Below are 20,739 nucleotides of genomic sequence, written 5' to 3'. Positions count from 1 at the left end.
TTCAAAACCCCTCAAAAACAGCTTAAATCATAGAATGTGGGGGTAATTTTGATCCTATTGTATTATTATCCTCAATAACCACAATTTCCACTCATTTCTAGTCTATTCTGAACACCTCACACCTCACAATACTATTTTTAGTCCTAAAATTTGCACCGAGGTCGCTGGATGACTAAGATAAGCGACCCAAGAGGGCGGCACAAACACCTGGCCCATCTAGGAGTGGCAGTGCAGTGTCAGACAGGATGGCACTTAAAAAAATTGGCCCCAAACAGCACATGATGCAAAGAAAAGAGAAAAAGAGGTGCACTGTGGTCGCTGGACGGCTAAGCTAAGTGACACAAACACCTCAATATCACAGGAATTATTCGTTCTAATCAATGGTATTATTGGTCCAAATCACTGGAAGAAAATGACAAAATCACTGGAATTATTCGTTCTAATCAATGGTATTATTGGTCCAAATCACTGGAAGAAAATGACAAAATCACTGGAATTATTCGTTCTAATCAATGGTATTATTGGTCCAAATCACTGGAAGAAAATGACAAAATCACTGGAAATATTCGTTCTAATCAATGGTATTATTGGTCCAAATCACTGGAAGAAAATGACAAAATCATTGGAATTATTCGTTCTAATCAATGGTATTATTGGTCCAAATCACTGGAAGAAAATGACAAAATCACTGGAATTATTCGTTCTAATCAATGGTATTATTGGTCCAAATCACACAGTACAGTATACAGGGTGTATAATTAATTACCAGGTGTATCACACACATCGCACAGTACAGTATATAGGGTGTATAATCCCCAGGGGTATCTCACACATCACACAGTACAGTATATAGGGTGTATAATCCCAAGGTGTATCTCACACATCGCTCAGTACAGTATACAGGGTGTATAATCACCAGGTGTATCACAAACGCTGCACAGTACAGTATACAGGGTGTATAATCCCCAGGTGTATCTCACACATCGCTCAGTACAGATTACAGGATGTATAAAATCACCAGGTGTATTACACACGTCGCACAGTACAGTATACATACTGGTCACAACAATGCAGCAGATATTGAGCACTGATCAGGATACTAGAAGTGACAAAATCACTGGAATTATTCGTTCTAATCAATGGTATTATTGGTCCAAATCACTGGAAGAAAATGACAAAATCACTGGAAATATTCGTTCTAATCACTGGGATTATTCGTTCTAATCAATGGTATTATTGGTCCAAATCACTGGAAGAAAATGACAAAATCACTGGAAATATTCGTTCTAATCAATGGTATTATTGGTCCAAATCACTGGAAGAAAATGACAAAATCATTGGAATTATTCGTTCTAATCAATGGTATTATTGGTCCAAATCACTGGAAGAAAATGACAAAATCACTGGAATTATTCGTTCTAATCAATGGTATTATTGGTCCAAATCGCACAGTACAGTATACAGGGTGTATAATTAATTACCAGGTGTATCACACACATCGCACAGTACAGTATATAGGGTGTATAATCCCCAGGGGTATCTCACACATCACACAGTACAGTATATAGGGTGTATAATCCCAAGGTGTATCTCACACATCGCTCAGTACAGTATACAGGGTGTATAATCACCAGGTGTATCACAAACGTTGCACAGTACAGTATACAGGGTGTATAATCCCCAGGTGTATCTCACACATCGCTCAGTACAGATTACAGGATGTATAAAATCACCAGGTGTATTACACACGTCGCACAGTACAGTATACATACTGGTCACAACAATGCAGCAGATATTGAGCACTGATCAGGATACTAGAAGTGACAAAATCACTGGAATTATTCGTTCTAATCAATGGTATTATTGGTCCAAATCACTGGAAGAAAATGACAAAATCACTGGAAATATTCGTTCTAATCAATGGTATTATTGGTCCAAATCACTGGAAGAAAATGACAAAATCATTGGAATTATTCGTTCTAATCAATGGTATTATTGGTCCAAATCACTGGAAGAAAATGACAAAATCACTGGAATTATTCGTTCTAATCAATGGTATTGAAGTTATCGATTTTTTTTATTTTTTTTATTTTCCCCTATTTTTACTTTTCTCCTGCATAGCCCAGTAAAATGTTGCAATGTTAAGTATTGACTTGTGCCTTCTGGGGGTCCACTTCTTCACCAAACCCAGCCAAATCTCATCCTAACCCTCTGTTCCACGTTCTCTATGTACCCCATCTGTGTCACCCTGTCTGTCTACCCCTCCCCTTTAGATTGTAAACTCTCACGAGCAGGGCCCTCTTCCCTCATGTGCTTATCCTTTGTCTTACTTTAATAATCTTCAACTGTACCACATCCAGCAGTCTTCTGCCACCTGATACTTATTCCAGTGTCATCTGCTGATGTAACTATGTTTATTTACCCTGTACTTGTCCTATACTGTCATCTACTGTAAGTTGCTGTTTTCCTGTTTGATTATTTATGTACTTTGTAATTGGGCGCTGCGGAACCCTTGTGGCACCATATAAATAAAGGATAATAATAATAATAATAATAATAATATAGGGTGTATAATCCCCAGGTGTATCTCACACATCGCTCAGTACAGTATATAGGGTGTATAATCCCCAGGTGTATCTCACACATCACACAGTACAGTATATAGGGTGTATAATCCCCAGGTGTATCTCACACATTGCTCAGTACAGATTACAGGATGTATAATTAGTATCACCAGGTGTATAACACACATCGCACAGTACAGTATACAGGGTGTATAATTAATTACCAGGTGTATCACACACATCGCACAGTACAGTATATAGGGTGTATAATCCCCAGGGGTATTTCACACATCACACAGTACAGTATATAGGGTGTATAATCCCAAGGTGTATCTCACACATCGCTCAGTACAGTATACAGGGTGTATAATCACCAGGTGTATCACAAACGTTGCACAGTACAGTATACAGGGTGTATAATCCCCAGGTGTATCTCACACATCGCTCAGTACAGATTACAGGATGTATAAAATCACCAGGTGTATTACACACGTCGCACAGTACAGTATACATACTGGTCACAACAATGCAGCAGATATTGAGCACTGATCAGGATACTAGAAGTGACACAGAGCTGCAAGATACAGCAATGGCCTAGTGTACTGTACTATATGTATACTGCTGGTCACCAAAATGCTGCACTGTCCTACTATATACTGCTCACAATAATGCAGCACAGAGATAGTATACTTGACACAGAGCTGCAAGATACAGCAATGGCCTACTGTACTGTACTATATGTATACTGCTGGTCACCAAAATGCTGCACTGTCCTACTATATACTGCTCACAATAATGCAGCACAGAGATAGTATACATGACACAGAGCTGCAAGATACAGCAATGGCCTACTGTACTGTACTACTATAATTATATACTGGTGGTCCCCAGTCCCCACAATGCAGCACACTGAGCACAGATATTTGCAGCACACTGAGCACAGATATGGAGCGTTTTCAGGCAGAGAACATAGATATTTTCAGCACACTGAGCACAGATATTTGCAGCACACTGAGCACAGATTACGGAGCTTTACAGGGAGAGAACGCAGCCACGTCCTCTCCGTTCAATCTCGAATGCGCGAGTGAAAAAAATGGCGGCGACGCGCGGCTCTTTATATAAAATAAGAATCTTGCCAGATTCCGACAGCGGGATGATGACGTTCGCCCGCGTTCGGGTTAACCGAGCAAGGCTGGAAGATCCAAGGCTGCCTCGGACCCGTGTAAAATAGGTGAAGTTCGGGGGGGGGGGGGGGGTTCGGATCTCAACGAACCGAACCCGCTCATCTCTAATGTAAACAGTGTCGGATTACCGAATAGGCAGAGTAGGCACTGGCCTATGGGCCCGCGCCTTTTAGGGGCCCTGTGAAAACAGATCAAAATAATACTTGTTTCATTCTGAAAGAAAATTACTATCAAGCTTTCTTAAATTGTTCTGAAAAGATAGAAAAAATTAATCAACTTTACATTAAAGACTATATAGAGAAAATACTGTATTAATTAGAGATGTGCACAGGACATTTTTCGGGTTTTGTGTTTTGGCTTTGGATTCGTTTCCGCGGCCGTGTTTTGGATTCGGACGCGTTTTGGCAAAACCTCCCTTAAGAATTTTTGTCGGATTCGGGTGTGTTTTTGGATTCGGGTGTTTTTTTTCAAAAACCACTCAAAAACAGCTTAAATCATAGAATTTGGGGGTAATTTTGATCCTATAGTATTATTAACCTCAATAACCATAATTTCCACTCATTTCCAGTCTATTCTGAACACCTCACACCTCACAATATTATTTTTAGTGCTAAAATTTGCACCGAGGTCGCTGGATGACTAAGCTAAGCGACCCAAGTTGGCGGCACAAACACCTGGCCCATCTAGGAGTGGCACTGCAGTGTCAGCCAGGATGGCACTTAAAAAAATAGTCCCCAAACAGCACATGATGCAAAGAAAAAAAGAGGTGCACCAAGGTTGCTGGATGGCGGTCGCTGGATGGCTAAGCTAAGCGACACAAACACCTCAATATCACAGGAATTATTCGTTCTAATCAATGATATTATTTATTGGTCCAAATCACTGGAAGAAAATGACAAAATCACTGGAATTAAAAGCCATTATCACAGGAATTATTTGTTCTAATCAATGGTATTATTGGTCCAAATCACTGGAAAAAAATGACAAAATCACTGGAATTAAATGGCAGTAATGTCGGGAATTATATCAAATGGCAGTACCACTGGACATATACGGAAGTGTCAGACATGATGGCACTTTAAAAAAAACTTTTTTTTTATATGACAGGGACAAACCCACTGTCCTAACAATTGGCAGAGCTGATTAAACTAACAGCCAGGGGGAAACTCCTGAATCCAGTTTCTAACCCTGGGTAATAATTTTTATTACCCGGGATATAATAATAATCACTAAGGCTCCCCTGTAGTGATGTAGATGAGATCCCCCCCCCCCCCCCTAGTGGACCCCAGTAGCCGTGTAAATGGATTTTAGAGTTGTCTCTATCTTGCGGTCAGTCGGCTCCGTTAACGAGGCCGATCCTAGTACAGGTAATGTAATTACCCCTGATGGCCTCAGGAAAGGGATATGTCTTAAGTACTTTATTGGGGATGTGAAAAACCTCTTCTGGGTTTAACCAGGATCTTTCAAATAGGGTATTCAACTCTTCCGAAACCGGGAATGTCACTAATGATTTTGCAGTTAGAATACAAGAATTTTCCTCTATTTGTATAGGTATTTCTAACACATCCCTAATGGCATTGATAAATTGCTGAATTTTATATTCCAATCTATCATAGTGCCCTCCTCTAACTTCTGTGTCGATCCCTGTGTCGGCATCGATGTCCGCGTTGGCCTGCAAGACCTGTGTATCAGGAGCTGAGGGGGTCCTAAATGAAATGGACTGATCCATATCTAGAGCATTCTTCGTAGCTTTTTTTTCCCAGCAACTTAATAGAGTATGCCCTAATGAACTCTGAGGAATCTTATTTCCTAGGCTATCCAGCCATTCTGTCTCCATCCTAATGGGATGAAACCACTCAAGGCAATCCTGAGTACCTGGTACAGACTCCTCTGAGGAAGACACCTCCACAACCTCCAAAACATTTTGTTCTGACATGACACTGACCAGTGATACTGAGCACTGTTCAGGATACTAGAAGTGACACGGAGCAGCAAGATACAGCAATGGGCTACTGTACTGTACTACCATATATTGGTCACCACAATGCAACAATGATAATAATGAGCCCAGATACCGAGCACTGTTCAGGATAATAGAACTGACATTGGGCAGCGAGAATAGCACTGGAATACTGGACTGTACTACTATATACTGGTCAGTGGTCACCACAATACAGCAATGATAATAAATGAGCACAGATACTGAGCACTATTCAGGATAATAGAACTGACACTGGGCAGCGAGAACAGCACTGGACTACTGTACTGCACTACCATATACTGGTCAGTGGTCACCACAATGCAGCAATGATAATAAATGAGCACAGATACTGAGCACTATTCAGGATAATAGAACTGACACTGGGCAGCGAGAACAGCACTGGACTACTGTACTCTACTACTATATACTGGTCAGTGGTCACCACAATGCAGCAATGATAATAAATGAGCACAGATACTGAGCACTATTCAGGATAATAGAACTGACACTGGGCAGCGAGAACAGCACTGGACTACTGTACTCTACTACTATATACTGGTCAGTGGTCACCACAATGCAGCAATGATAATAAATGAGCACAGATACTGAGCACTATTCAGGATAATAGAACTGACACTGGGCAGCGAGAGCAGCACTGGACTACTGTACTGTACTACTATATACTGGTCAGTGGTCACCACAATGCAGCAATGATAATAAATGAGCACAGATACTGAGCACTATTCAGGATAATAGAACTGACACTGGGCAGCGAGAACAGCACTGGACTACTGTACTGTACTACTATATACTGGTCAGTGGTCACCACAATGCAGCAATGATAATAAATGAGCACAGATACTGAGCACTATTCAGGATAATAGAACTGACACTGGGCAGCGAGAACAGCACTGGACTACTGTACTCTACTACTATATACTGGTCAGTGGTCACCACAATGCAGCAATGATAATAAATGAGCACAGATACTGAGCACTATTCAGGATAACAGAACTGACATGGAGCAGCAAAATACAGCAATGAACTACTGTACTGTACTACTATATATATACTGGTCACCACAATGCAGCACTGATACTGAGCACAGATATTGAGCTGAGATTTAGCTGATATTGGGCTATTCAGGCAGGGAACGTAGCCACGTCCTCTCGCTATCTCGACAATGCACGAGTAAAAATGGCGGCGACGCGTGGCTCTTTATATGGAATCCGAATCTCGCGAGAATCTGACAGCGGGATAATGACGTTTTCCCCCGTTCGGGTTTTGCGTGTTAGGTGGGAAGAACCGAGGCTGCCTCGGACCCGTGTAAACCACGTGAAGTTCGGGGGGGTTCGGATCTCGACGAACCGAACCCGCTCATCTCTAGTATTAATGTAATGTACTCATTAAGTACCTAAACCATAGACATCAGATTCACATTACGGTTACCAGATGGTATCCGTTCAGATGGTCGACAATGTTAAGATCGACACTCATTAGGTCGTCCACTATTGGTTGACATTGACATGGTCGACATGGACAAATGGTCGACACATGAAAATGGTCGATGCATGAAAAGGTCGACATGAGGTTTTCAATTTTTTTTTCTTTTTTTGGAACTTTTTCATACTTTACAATCCACGTGGACTACGATTGGGAATGGTAACCTGTGCCGAGCGCAGAGGTAGCGGAGCGAGGCACCTTACCCGAAGCATGGCGAGTGAAACGGTGCACTAATTGGGGTTCCCTGTCACTTTACGCAGAAAACGACACCAAAAAATATTTTTAAAAAAACTCATGTCGACCTTTTCATGTGTCGACCTTTCAACTGTCGACCATTTTTATGTGTCGACCATTAGTCCATGTCAACCATGTCAATGTCGACCAATAGGGGTCGACCTAATGAGTGTCGACCTTAACATTGTCGACCATTCATACCAGAACCTTACCAGATCGTAGACTGTTGGCTGGTAAAATTAAAAAGGTATTAGAAAATATGCGAGGGGGCCCCAAGATTTCAACTGCCTAGGGGCCTCTGCAGGGTATAATCCGGCACTGGGTATAAAAAGGTGAACATTTGAGCATCACTATAACAATTGCAGTATCTTATTTTGCAATAAAACCTATTTTACAGCAAGTAACTAATATCATAAGCCTTATTATTATTATTATTATTATTATTATTATTACTACCAGTTATTTATATAACTCACCCATATTCTGCAGCGCTTTACAGAAAATATTTGGCCATTCACATCAGTCCCTGCCCCAGTGGAGCTTACAATCTATGGGGGTAATTCAGGGTGTGGTTCGTTTTATCGACAGTATCTAGGTCGACAATGTTTAGGTCGACCAATATAGGTCGACAGTCACTAGGTCGACATGGATGGAAGGTCGACAGGGTTTCTAGTAGTGATGAGCGAGGTTCGGTTTTACTCGGTTTTACTCGGTTTTACTCGGTTCTCAAAACGGCATCTTATTGGCTATCCAAAACACGTGACATCCGTGAGCCAATAAGATGCCGTTTTGAGAACCGAGTAAAACCGAGTAAAACCGAGTAAAACCGAATCCGCTCATCACTAGTTTCTAGGTCGACATGTGCTAGGTCGACAGGTCTAAAGGTCGACATGAGGAGAAATTTTTTTTTGGGTGTACGTAATTTTCTTCGTAAAGTGACAGGGATCCCAAATTAGTGCACCACGTCCCCTCGCATGGTGCCTTCGCTCCGCTACCGCTTCGCTCGGCACACTTTACCGTTCCAATCGTAGTCCACGTGGATCATTAAGTATGAAAAAATAAAAAAATAAAAAATGTGAAAAACTCATGTCGACCTTTAGACATGTCGACCTAGCACATGTCGACCTAGAAACCCTGTCGACCTTCCATCCATGTCGACCTAGTGACTGTCGACCTATAGTGGTCGACCTAAACATTGTCGACCTAGACACTATCGATCTTCAGACCGGATCCCGGTAATTCAGACCTGATCGCTGGGCAGTGATTTTTGCAGCCCTGCGATCAGATAGTCGCCATAGTGACCTACAGGGGGAGTGTATTTTCGCTGTGCAAGTGTGCGATTGCATGTGAAGCAGAGCTGCACAAACTGATTTTGTGCAGTCTCTGCGCAGCCCAGGACTTACTCAGCCGCTGCGATCACATCAGCCTATTCAGGACCGGATTTGACGTCAGACACCCTCCCTGCAAACACTTGGACACGCCTGCGTTTTTCCAAACACTCCCTAAAAACGGTCAGTTGCCACCCACAAACGCCCTCTTCCCGTCAATCTCCTTGCGAACGCCCGTGCGAATGGATCCTTTGAACAAACCCATCACTGACCGGTAATCCCCTTTGCAGCATTCCGTCGCACCTGCGCATTACAGTGCATATGCATGCGCAGTTTGGCTCTGATCGCCCGCTGTGCGAAAACGCACTGCAGTGATCAGGTCTGAATTACCCACCATATTCCCTATCACATGTACACACACACACATTCACGCTAGAGTTAATATTGTTGGGAGCCAATTAACCTACCGGTATATTTTTGGATTGTGGGAGGAAACCGGAGTGCCCGGAGGAAACCCACGCAAACATGGGGAGAATATACAAACTCCACACAGTTAGGGCCATGGTGGGAATCGAACACATGACCTCAGTGCTGTGAAGCAGTAATGCTAACCATTACACCATCCGCGCTGCCTTCTGGTATTTATTTGATATATAACTAATTCGCACAGGAATTTACAAAAAGCATAATGCATAGCCTATTATAAAACACAGGAACAGGTTTAGAAAATATAAAAAATAATTACATATTCCATATATATCCAGTTAACCGGAAAAGAGGAAAACAAGGAAACGTTTTCTCACATACAGAAATGTACTCTTAAAATCTATCCATGCAAGAAAGGGAGCAGTGTAAAATCACAGCATTTAAAATCAGCTTATGCGGCACAAAGTTATCCAAGTCTACCATTTATCAAACGTTATTATAAATGTCATAGTTCCAGGCTGCGTCGGCTGCCTGCCAAGGTCAGTTGCAGAGAACAGGGAAGGGGAGATGTATCATATATATCTCTACACAAACACAACAATTGCTTAAAACTAGCGCTTTATATGCAAAGACAAATGTGAATGGTGCTTAATATTGACACGCAGAAATCCCCTGTGTGTTCTCTCTCCTGGAAAGACACTTACAGTTTATTTCTTTCTCGTGTGCCCATAAAGGTATCTTTTAGACAGCTTAAGGATTTCGCCCACTGGTATCCCAATATTCTTTCAATATATAGCTGACAGGATGTAACTTACATTAAATTTCTGTCCCGCGTTCCCATAAAGGTATCTTTATCCTTTTTGTGTGTTGTTATCCAATAGGAATTCTCAGCAGTGCAACGCTTGTTTTCCAAAAAAAGGATTTTTTATTTAAAATACAAAATAGTCATTAAAAGTAAGTCCACATACATGCATCGGCACTGGGTCTCGGCAGTTGATGAAAAATCCCGATAAAGGACGCACCGGCTGCAGACAGGTAAGCGCACTCCACTCCCCTTTTTCCACTTCTTGAAAAAGGGGAGTGGACTCCCAGAAACGCGTCGAAGCCGTCCTGTGTCACACATACGAAAGGTCCTGGAGATCGGTGATTCGAATCCTGTGGAGTGCGCTTACCTGTCTGCAGCCGGTGCGTCCTTTATCGGGATTTTTCATCAACTGCCGAGACCCAGTGCCGATGCATGTATGTGGACTTACTTTTAATGACTATTTTGTATTTTAAATAAAAAATCCTTTTTTTGGAAAACAAGCGTTGCACTGCTGAGAATTCCTATTGGATAACAACACACAAAAAGGATAAAGATACCTTTATGGGAACGCGGGACAGAAATTTAATGTAAGTTACATCCTGTCAGCTATATATTGAAAGAATATTGGGATACCAGTGGGCGAAATCCTTAAGCTGTCTAAAAGATACCTTTATGGGCACACGAGAAAGAAATAAACTGTAAGTGTCTTTCCAGGAGAGAGAACACACAGGGGATTTCTGCGTGTCAATATTAAGCACCATTCACATTTGTCTTTGCATATAAAGCGCTAGTTTTAAGCAATTGTTGTGTTTGTGTAAATTTGCTGTGAAATAGGAGATATTGGGTGTTTCCTCCACTGCATTAGAACTAGCAGCAATTAACAAGCGCAAGGCTGCTATCAATTTCTTTGTTTAAAATATCATATATATCTCGCCTGCCACTGGTCAGTGGAATTCTCCTGCGGGAAGCGCACCTGTCACTGGTCACTGGGGTGCCTGGTTCCAGTTCATTGCTCTACTGCTTAATGCTTGGGCATGGTATGTAGTAAAAGAAAGGGTTCTCTGTGACCCCTGTGTTCTGGGAGAGAGTACTCTATATGATCCAGCGTGCTTTTTATGCTTGATGAAGTCAGAAGGAAGAGGAAGAGAGAATGGTTAAGGCTGATGCTACCATTAGGTCCCCCTAGATGGTCATGGCTTGGGGGCTGCCTAAAACACTGAAAGGGACACCCAAGTAATGGCCCATGGCCCTCATTCCGAGTTGTTCGCTCGGTAATTTTCTTCGCATCGTAGCGATTTTCCGCTAATTGCGCATGCGCAATGTTCGCACTGCGACTGCGCCAAGTAAATTTGCTAAGAAGTTTGGTAATTTACTAACGGCATTACGAGGTTTTTTCTTCGTTCTGGTGATCGTAATGTGATTGACAGGAAGTGGGTGTTTCTGTGCGGAAACTGGACGTTTTATGGGTGTGTGTGAAAAAACGCTGCCGTTTCTGGGAAAAACGCGGGAGTGGCTGAAGAAACGGGGGAGTGTCTGGGCGAACGCTGGGTGTGTTTGTGACGTCAAACCAGGAACGAAACTGACTGAACTGATCGCAGTGGCAGAGTAAGTCTCGAGCTACTCAGAAACTGCTAAGAACTGTCTATTCGCAAATCTGCTAATCTTTCGTTCGCAAATCTACTATGCTAAGATTCACTCCCAATAGGCGGCGGCTTAGCGTGTGCAAAGCTGCTAAAAGCAGCTTGCGAGCGAACAACTCGGAATGACCACCCATATGTAATAGGCTGCGATTTGCCTGCACCGGTGAGATTCTGGCAAGATAACAGCTAGATTTAAAGCGACGTTAGTTTTGCCGTGGGTGACCCGAAAGCAGGGAGACCCGTGCTCCCCTGTTGGGTGGCCTCAGGTCACGGTGTACTACATATGAACAATATAGCGCATGTGTCAGCGTTATATGTGTTTTCACGTAGAGATTACATTTGTGTCCATCGACCACACCACAAGTCCATTGAGAAACTGGCTAAATGACCTGCGCCTTCACAAAAAATGAAAAATTTGTTCAGTATAAATTACTATCATTTACTTATTTAATCCTCCTATTAGAGCCATCCTGAGTGATACCAGAATATGAACTCTTAGCCCCACAGATGATTTTTGGAAGTGTCGGTTTTAGTGAAAGTGTGGATTTTGGGGCAGCCAAGAGCAGCCATGACCAGGGCAGCTGAGGCATACACTGGGCCAGGGTACTAAGGGCCTAATTCAGACCTGATCATAGATGTGCTAAATTTAGCACATCTACGATCAGGCACACTGACATGTGGGGGGGGAAGCTCAGCACAGGGCTAGTCCGCCCCGCATGTCAGTCCCTTCCCGCAGAAGTACAAAAGCATTGCACAGCACTGTCTGCCATGTGCCAGCGCACTGCGGCGCCGGCGCTTGCGCAGTTCAGACCTGATTGTTGCTGTGCAAACACGCACAGCAACTATCAGGTCTGAATTAGCCCATAAATCTGATAGATGTGGCCACACCCATCTAGTAAAAAAAAAGAAGTAAAATACTATGCAAGATGCTACATGCCCCCTCAGCAGCTGGTCTGGACATCAGCGGAGCCCTCCAAAAGACCCAGGCAGGGGTTTATTGGGAACAAAAAGCGGCCCTGGAAAAATTTGTACTAGTGGCCCCACATGGGCAGCACCAGAGGTGTACGGTCTAGCCATGGGCCATGGCAGCAGCACCCTCCCCCCAAGACTTTCCAGATAGTGGGCAAGTCCAGCATCAAGGGGGAAGTTAAAAGGAAATAAAATTAAATATTATGAGCACATTATATGATACACCTTCAGAATTTAGGAAACTATATCATTCTTTAGAAAGATATATTTTCTTGCTTATTACACCAACCGTATCCCAATCACTATTCACTCAATCTTATATGTCAGCCAAGCAGGCAGACAGAGCATACACTAGATCATCTGCAATCACAGGCTAAGTGGCAAAGTAATTTTCATATATGCAAATTATTTTGCATCTTATTCATTATGTCTATAAAAAGGACCACATGTCCCGAAACAAAATAGGCCCCACGGGTGCGTCGGCCCACCGGGAATCTTCCCTGTAAGCCCTATGGCCAATCCACCTCTGGACCCAGGCATGTGTAATTAGCACCTGCTCCCCCCACTCCCAGAGCCCCTGCCCCCGACTTGGCATAACCGTCCATGGTCCCTATTTGTGCGGTTGCCGCCAGAATTTCCAGTGACTTAAGGGTCAACTGGGGGGGTCATTCCGACCCGTTCGCATGCTGCGGTTCTACGCTGCAGTGCGAATGGGACGGAAATGTGCATGCGCTGCGCCTGCAATGCAAATGCACGTCGTTGCCCAGCGGCAGTCGTCACCGGGCAAGGACCAGAAGAGAGTGATCGCTAGCGCAATCGCAAGAAGATTGACAGCGGGGAGGTGTTCCGGGGCGGATACTCACCGTTTTCCGGGTGTGGAGATCCAAACGCAGGCGTGTCCAGGCGTTTGGAGGGCGGTTGTCTGACATCAATTCTGGGAAAATCATCGCTGGATCCATCGCACTGGGTAAGTAACTGCATGGCTAGTCTTGTTCTGCACAAAACTTTTTTAGCATAGCAGGGCTGCACAAGCAATCGCAGCCCTGCTATGCTAAAATACATTCCCCATAGGCGGCGTCTAGTTGATCGCATGAGCAGCAAAAAGTTGCTACGTGCTATCAACTTGGAATGACCCCCAATGTACTGTACTAAGATGTCCGGCAGTGGGACTGATAAGTAATACATAATGCCATCCTCAGATGGCGCTCAGTACTAGTGGGCAAGCATTGGAAAGAGTACCTTTTCATTGCTATGAGTCCAGAATTGCAGCTATGGTGGCAGCATTATAATAACCGATGAAGGCGCTGCTGGGGAAAGGGAGAACATACAGAATATGCACAGAGAAAGCTCTGACTTCTTCATTGTCGGCCTTGTCATACATTTTGGAGAAGCGGGAATAACTCCATTTCTGTTGAAAAGAGGGCTACTGTATCACCGCTTCATACATTTACCCCATTGTTGGAAAATACAGTACGATCATCATTGCCACTTAGAAACAATATGATCTTAATTAAGAGAATAAATTGATAAAAATGCTTGTTTGGGAAGCGCTTAGAAGTGCAGGACGGGATGTTTATGTGGCCATATGTGGGAGTAATTAGGAATAAGAGATGATGATAAATCTTACTGCACGCAGCCACATTATGGCTGTACATAATAAGATGTTGAACCAGCTCTAATAGACGGAACATATGTTGCAGCCCTATTACTCAAGCTGGTGCACTTTACCCCTCAGCGGATCTGTAAAAGTAATATTTATACAATGTCAGGTGATTTAACTACATTCACTGGGGCAAATACTTTATTAGTTCCCTGAGTTTAAAGGATTACAAATGTAAAGATGACTATATGTCAGGCTCTATGTTCAAAATGAGATTCAGGATGGTCATAATAATATACCATGATTTGCAAAGGATTATGTATTGATTCTTACAGTACAAAAGGGACAGTAAATTCATAAAAGCAGCACAAAATGTCATGTAAATGTGCAGTGTAGCAGGGCCTGACGAGCTGCAACGTGCGGAGAGTAACTCAGGCAGCAGCTAGAGCAAATCTGCTCAAATTAGTTACGCAACGAGATCATCTATAGACATTAATGCAATGGGAATTTTTTGATGAAAATGTTGAACTTCAGACGAGGTTAGTATTACAGACAGTCGTTCCTAGAATGGTAGGGTTTCCGCTCTGCAGATGGAGAATTTCCCGAGTCTGAAGGTTTAAACACACGTGGGGATCAGCCACAATCTGGGCTGCGGAATGGAAAGTGTGCACACTGGGATTATTGATCACAGATGGGAAAACCGATTAGAGTGATTTGGATATTGGATTCAGTGAATTCTGATTGTTTTTCATTTGGACAGCACTGAGGGCCTGTGAAGTGTGCGCACTCACAGAAGGCGCACTGCGAGATGCGACGGCATCTCTCATCCGCGAACGCCTCTGCCTGATTGACAGACAGAGGCGTTCACAGGGCGGGAGGGGCGTTGATTTGGCATTTAGGGGCATTGTGGCAGCGTTAGGGGGGGGGGGCGCGGTCAGGACACCGCAGGCGTGTCTGGTGTGTTTGTGAGGTGGGCCGTGGCAGCTGCGTGATGTTACATGATGAAGTACATCAACCAGAAAATCAAGTGCATGAATCTGTCTTTTAAAAATCTATCAAAAATGAGAGAAATTGGCAACATCCCCCTCATTATTTGAGGTGAAGACCCTACTCCTCAGGATTCTCTATTTTGATGGGGAATCGACAATTCCTGACCTGGAAAAGGGGGTAGTCCACTTTTACAGGAAATGGGGTATATACATTGAAACACTTGATGATTTTCAAGCTTTATGAAAACACTGACTGGTGGCATTATAAACGATTTGAAGACCTCACTTAAATAATGTATATTCCTGGGTCAACCTATAGGATACTCTGTTTTTCTATTCCTCTGACAGGAATCGCCTCATTGCAGGGCCCCTCTCTAGCTGAATAACACCCCCCCCCCCTCCCTTGTTTAGTTTATATGCTAAGTTTATATGAGAGAGAGAAAAAGGTACACTTGACATGGCAATCCTATATATACTGGTTGAGTATCCCTTATCCAAAATGCTTGGGACCAGAGGTATTTTGGATATCGGATTTTTCCGTATTTCGGAATAATTGCATACCATAATGAGATATCATGGTGATGGGACCTAAATCTAAGCACAGAATGCATTTACGTTTCATATACACCTTATACACACAGCCTGAAGGTAATTTTAGCCAATATTTTTTATAACTTTGTGCATTAAACAAAGTGTGTCTACATTCACACAATTCATTTATGTTTCATATACACCTTATACACACAGCCTGAAGGTCATTTAATACAATATTTTTAATAATTTTGTGTATTAAACAAAGTTTGTGTACATTGAGTCATCAAAAAACAAAGGTTTCACTATCTCACTCTCACTCAAAAAAGTCCGTATTTCGGAATATTCCGTATTTCGGAATATTTGGATATGGGATACTCAACCTGTATAATAAAGAAGACAGACATAATTGCCATCTTTTGTACTTTTATTATCTTCATGTAACATTTGTATAAGGCACAATAATCAGATAGGTTATCCGTTTGCTTTTATGATATATCTCTGCATAATGCCATCTGTTGTTACTCGATGATAAATCTGGACCCCTGATGTCTAAACGTATTTTGGTGATATCTGTATGAGATATATTCTGATTTTTCATTGGTTCTGATCCTCTCTCTCCTTTTCTGTAATGATGATCACTGTTGTTATCCTGAAAGAAAACTCAATAAAAATCTGTTTTTAAAAAAAATAAAAAATGAGAGAAAAAAGCAAAACTTAAAAAAGTATATTCCGAAGGGCCAACCAGTGGAACCCTTGGGAGGGCTTGTCACAGAGAAGAGTAAGTAGAGACGAGAAAGAAAATTGAGAAAAGAGTTGAGAGAAAGAAAAAGAAGAGAGACAAAACACAGACAAGGGGAGAGTGAATCGTCGGAGAAGAAAAATGGAGAAAAGGGTAAGGTGAATTAGGAGACCTGGAAGAGCTACTTGAAATTTAGCATACCAAGGTGTCCAAACGTTGTGGAATTTATCCACTGTGTCCTTCATCAGGGAGAAAAGGTACTCCATCTTCGCTACAAACCGAATACGGTTCACAAGTTCAGGACGGGTGGGAGGGGCGGCTTGTGTCCATGATTTAGCAATTTGGAGTTTAGCTGCACAAGCGATATGTAGAGCCAGTTTGTTTCAAACTTGGATAATTGACAGGCTTGGGCACACAAGAGAAGCGTCTCAGGAGGAAGGTGGGGGCATCTGGAATAAGTGACCGAATAAGGATTCGGACCATGGACCAAACAGAGTTGATGGTTCGGCGTATTTTTGTTTTTGTTTTTTTTGTTTGCATTCCCTTCTTAAAATGCAACATCCAGGGCCATATTAACAATGAGGCAGATGGTACTACAGCTCTCAATGAGGCAGATGGTACTACTAGACCTCTACATAATAGCAGGCCCATCATCGTAGCAGCTGCCCACATGACTGGCCATAAATCATTAAAATTAAAATTATATATATACACTAGCGTTTGCCCACGTTTTCGCTCGCGTGAATGTCTGTTATTGCTCAGTGGACCAAATTTTACAAAGACAGTAGTGCCACCTAATATTGTGATGTATATTTTATATTGTAGACACTGATCACAAATTTTCTTTGTAAACAATATTTGCAGTTTTTTTCTCTTCAGGGATCAACACAAACATATGCTTGGGGCTACTAACACATGAGCAAGCCACATAGAGCTGCCCATGGGAGAAGAATCTGGTCCTGAGATCTATGCATGCAGCCCTGAGCGTCTACCCCTCCAACTTTTTGATCGTCATAAGAAGCAGACATTTACAGAGTAAACTGCAGGAATTTGAATTGAAAAGGAAAGTTGTTTGGGATATCGGTTATACGTGGTATACCACAGTCACACCTGCGCCACATCTTGTTAGAATCTCTGCCTCAATTAGGTTCCTCTGCAGAGCAGTCACTTTAAGTTGGGTTCCGTTGCATAACTTGGGTGGTGTCAAGTTCTGCAGAAACATGATCGGAACACCAGCTTTCAATATAATGCTGTGCGCTGGATGTATAGCTTCACTAAGGGGCCTATTTATCAACATTTTCACACTCTTCTTACATTATTTTAGTATCACCTGAATGTATTAAAGGGTTTTTGGAGCAGTTTTCGTGAAAAACTGGTCCAAACCCTTTTAATTCCTTTTTTTTTTTTTAGTAGCCCAGATCGCATTTCCCATACTTATAATGGGAAATGCGATGTGATCAAATTTACTAAAAATAAATAATAATAATGTAAAAAAAACACTGCAGTGAGCGCTGTCATAATTAGGCCAGTGTCAATCACAGGACTCACTGCGATATTCAGCCTTCTGCACAGCTTTCTGTGAACCCCAGCAGAGCAAGCTGTGCGGTGACCCGGCCAGTGTGATCAGCTATGTGTGTCCGATTGACACACAAGCAAAAAAAAAATTTTTTTTTTTAAAATATACTTACTGTACAGCTTGGATCAGCGCTCCTGTGCTCTCCGGTCATGTGATCTCCGGCTCCTGCACTCTGAGCAAGTCGCCAGATGACAGGGTCACAGTTTAGGAAGCCGGCGATCCCATGACCGGAGCTAGTGGAGTGCACCAGAGCACCAATCACTAGGTAAGTATTCGGTGAAGGGGGGTGTAGCGGCGCAGGGGGTTGTAGCTACAGGGATGGATGCCTGGCTGCATTAGCGATGGCACATGGGCAGACATTTTTTGTGACAATGTAGGTGGTACCCCAATTTCATCCAAGTATTGTGACACTGTAGATGGTACCGCAGTGTAATATTCATACATGTATTGTGACACTGTAGGTGGTACCGTAGTGTAATATTCATACATGTATTGTAACACTGTATGTGGTACCCCAATTTCATCCAAGTATTGTGACACTGTAGGTAGTACCGCATTATAATATTCATACATGTATTGCGACACTGTAGGTGGTACATTCATTTAATCAAAGTATTGTGACATTGTAGGTAGCACTGCAGTATAATATGTATACACGTATTGTGACACTGTAGGTCGTACCCCAATTTCATCCAAGTATTGTGGCACTGTAGGTGGTACCACAGTGTAATATTCATATAATTGTTAAACTGAAGGACGTACTGCAGCTTAATATTCATACAAGTACTGTGATGCTGTAGGCCATACCCCAATTTCATACAAGTATTGTGACTCTGTAGGCCGTACCGCAGTGTAATATTCATACAAGTATTGTGACGCTGTAGGTCGTACCGCAGTGTAACATTCACACAAGTATTGTGACGCTGCAGGTCGTACCACAGCTTAATATTCATATACATATTGTAACGCTGTAGTTCAGACCACAGTGTAATACTCATACAAGTATTGTGACGCTGCAGGCCATACCCCAATTTCATACAAGTATTGTGACACTGTAGGCCGTACCACAGTGTAATATTCATACAAGTATTGTGACGCTGTAGGTCGTACCGCAGTGTAATATTCATACACGTATTGTGACACTGTAGGTGGTAACCCAATTTCATCCAAGTATTGTGACACTGTAGGTAGTACCGCAGTGTAATATTCATACATGTACATCGCTATCTGTCTTCTTTATACGACGAACATTTTCCTAGTTTATTAAACTACCACCCTGTCTGCCAAAGCAAGTGCCTTTCTGTTTCCCAGATGTGCCATGTTGTTGCCAGTTTAAGTGCCACCCACTGCTGCCACTTAGCTTAGTCATCCACCTACTTCGGTGCAACCTTTAGGCCTAAACTGGATGAAAACAATATTGTGAGCTGTGAGGTGGTCAAAACTGCTTGGAAATGAATGTTATGGAGGTTAATAATACTGCTGGAACAAAGACACCCCCAAATTCTCTAAATTCTGTGATTTTAGCTGTTTTTTAGGATTTTTGTAAAAATAAAATACAGATCAAAACCAAAAACCGGCAGGGGCTAATTTGACAAAACCAAATACAGATCCAAAACATGAAGGAGATATAGGCCCTCATTCCGAGTTGTTCGCTCTGTAAAAATCTTCGCATCGCAGCGATTTTCTGCTTAATGCGCATGCGCAATGTCCGCACTGCGACTGCGCCAAGTAAATTTGCTATGCACTTAGGAATTTTACTCACGGCTTTTTCATCGTTCTGGCGATCGTAATGTGATTGACAGGAAATGGGTGTTACTGGGCGGAAACAGGCCGTTTTATGGGCGTGTGGGAAAAAACGCTACCGTTTCCGGAAAAAACGCAGGAGTGGCTGTAGAAACGGAGGAGTGTCTGGGCGAACGCTGGGTGTGTTTGTGACGTCAAACCAGGAACGACAAGCACTGAACTGATCGCAGATGCCGAGTAAGTCTGAAGCTACTCAGAAACTGCTACGAGGTGTGTAATCGCAATATTGCGAATACATTGTTCGCAATTTTAAGATGCTAAGATTCACTCCCAGTAGGCGGCGGCTTAGCATGAGCAAATCTGCTAAAATTCACTTGCGAGCGAACAACTCGGAATGAGGGCCATAGATCCAAAACCCATGGTGGGGGGCGGCTCACATCCCTACTCCTAACTCAGAATCAACCTAATGTAAGGTGGCTGTGAGAGGGGTCGGCCATCAGGAAGTATACAGGATAGGTGTAGATGTTGCCTTAGCAACCAATCACACCCTAGCAATCATTTTATAGAACATTATATATATTATTACTATATAAATGATAGCTAGAATCCCACTGTCCCCCTTGTGCTCTTTAGAAGGTTTGGTACATCTCCCCCTAACTTACTGAGCGGTTCCTTCCCCTTAGTGAGCAGTTTCTGGTGTTTCCGCTTTTTCTCTGAACACTGTTAAAAGCATTAGTTAACCAAGTATGTTTCCCAGATAGGGGTGTGACCCTATAGACCAACTGGAGGCTGAACTCTTTCTGATTGCAGCTTCCTATTGATCCAGAGGTCACACCTGCTCAGGCTATGCTGGTGGTAGCATGAATACATACCTCCCAACATGACCTTCTCCAGGAGGGACAAAATAATCAATAGAAGGGCAAT

This window comes from Pseudophryne corroboree, chromosome 3, assembly GCF_028390025.1.
Source record: "Pseudophryne corroboree isolate aPseCor3 chromosome 3, aPseCor3.hap2, whole genome shotgun sequence".
Classification (NCBI taxonomy): Eukaryota; Metazoa; Chordata; class Amphibia; order Anura; family Myobatrachidae; genus Pseudophryne; species Pseudophryne corroboree.
This window is presented reverse-complemented; position numbering follows the sequence as displayed.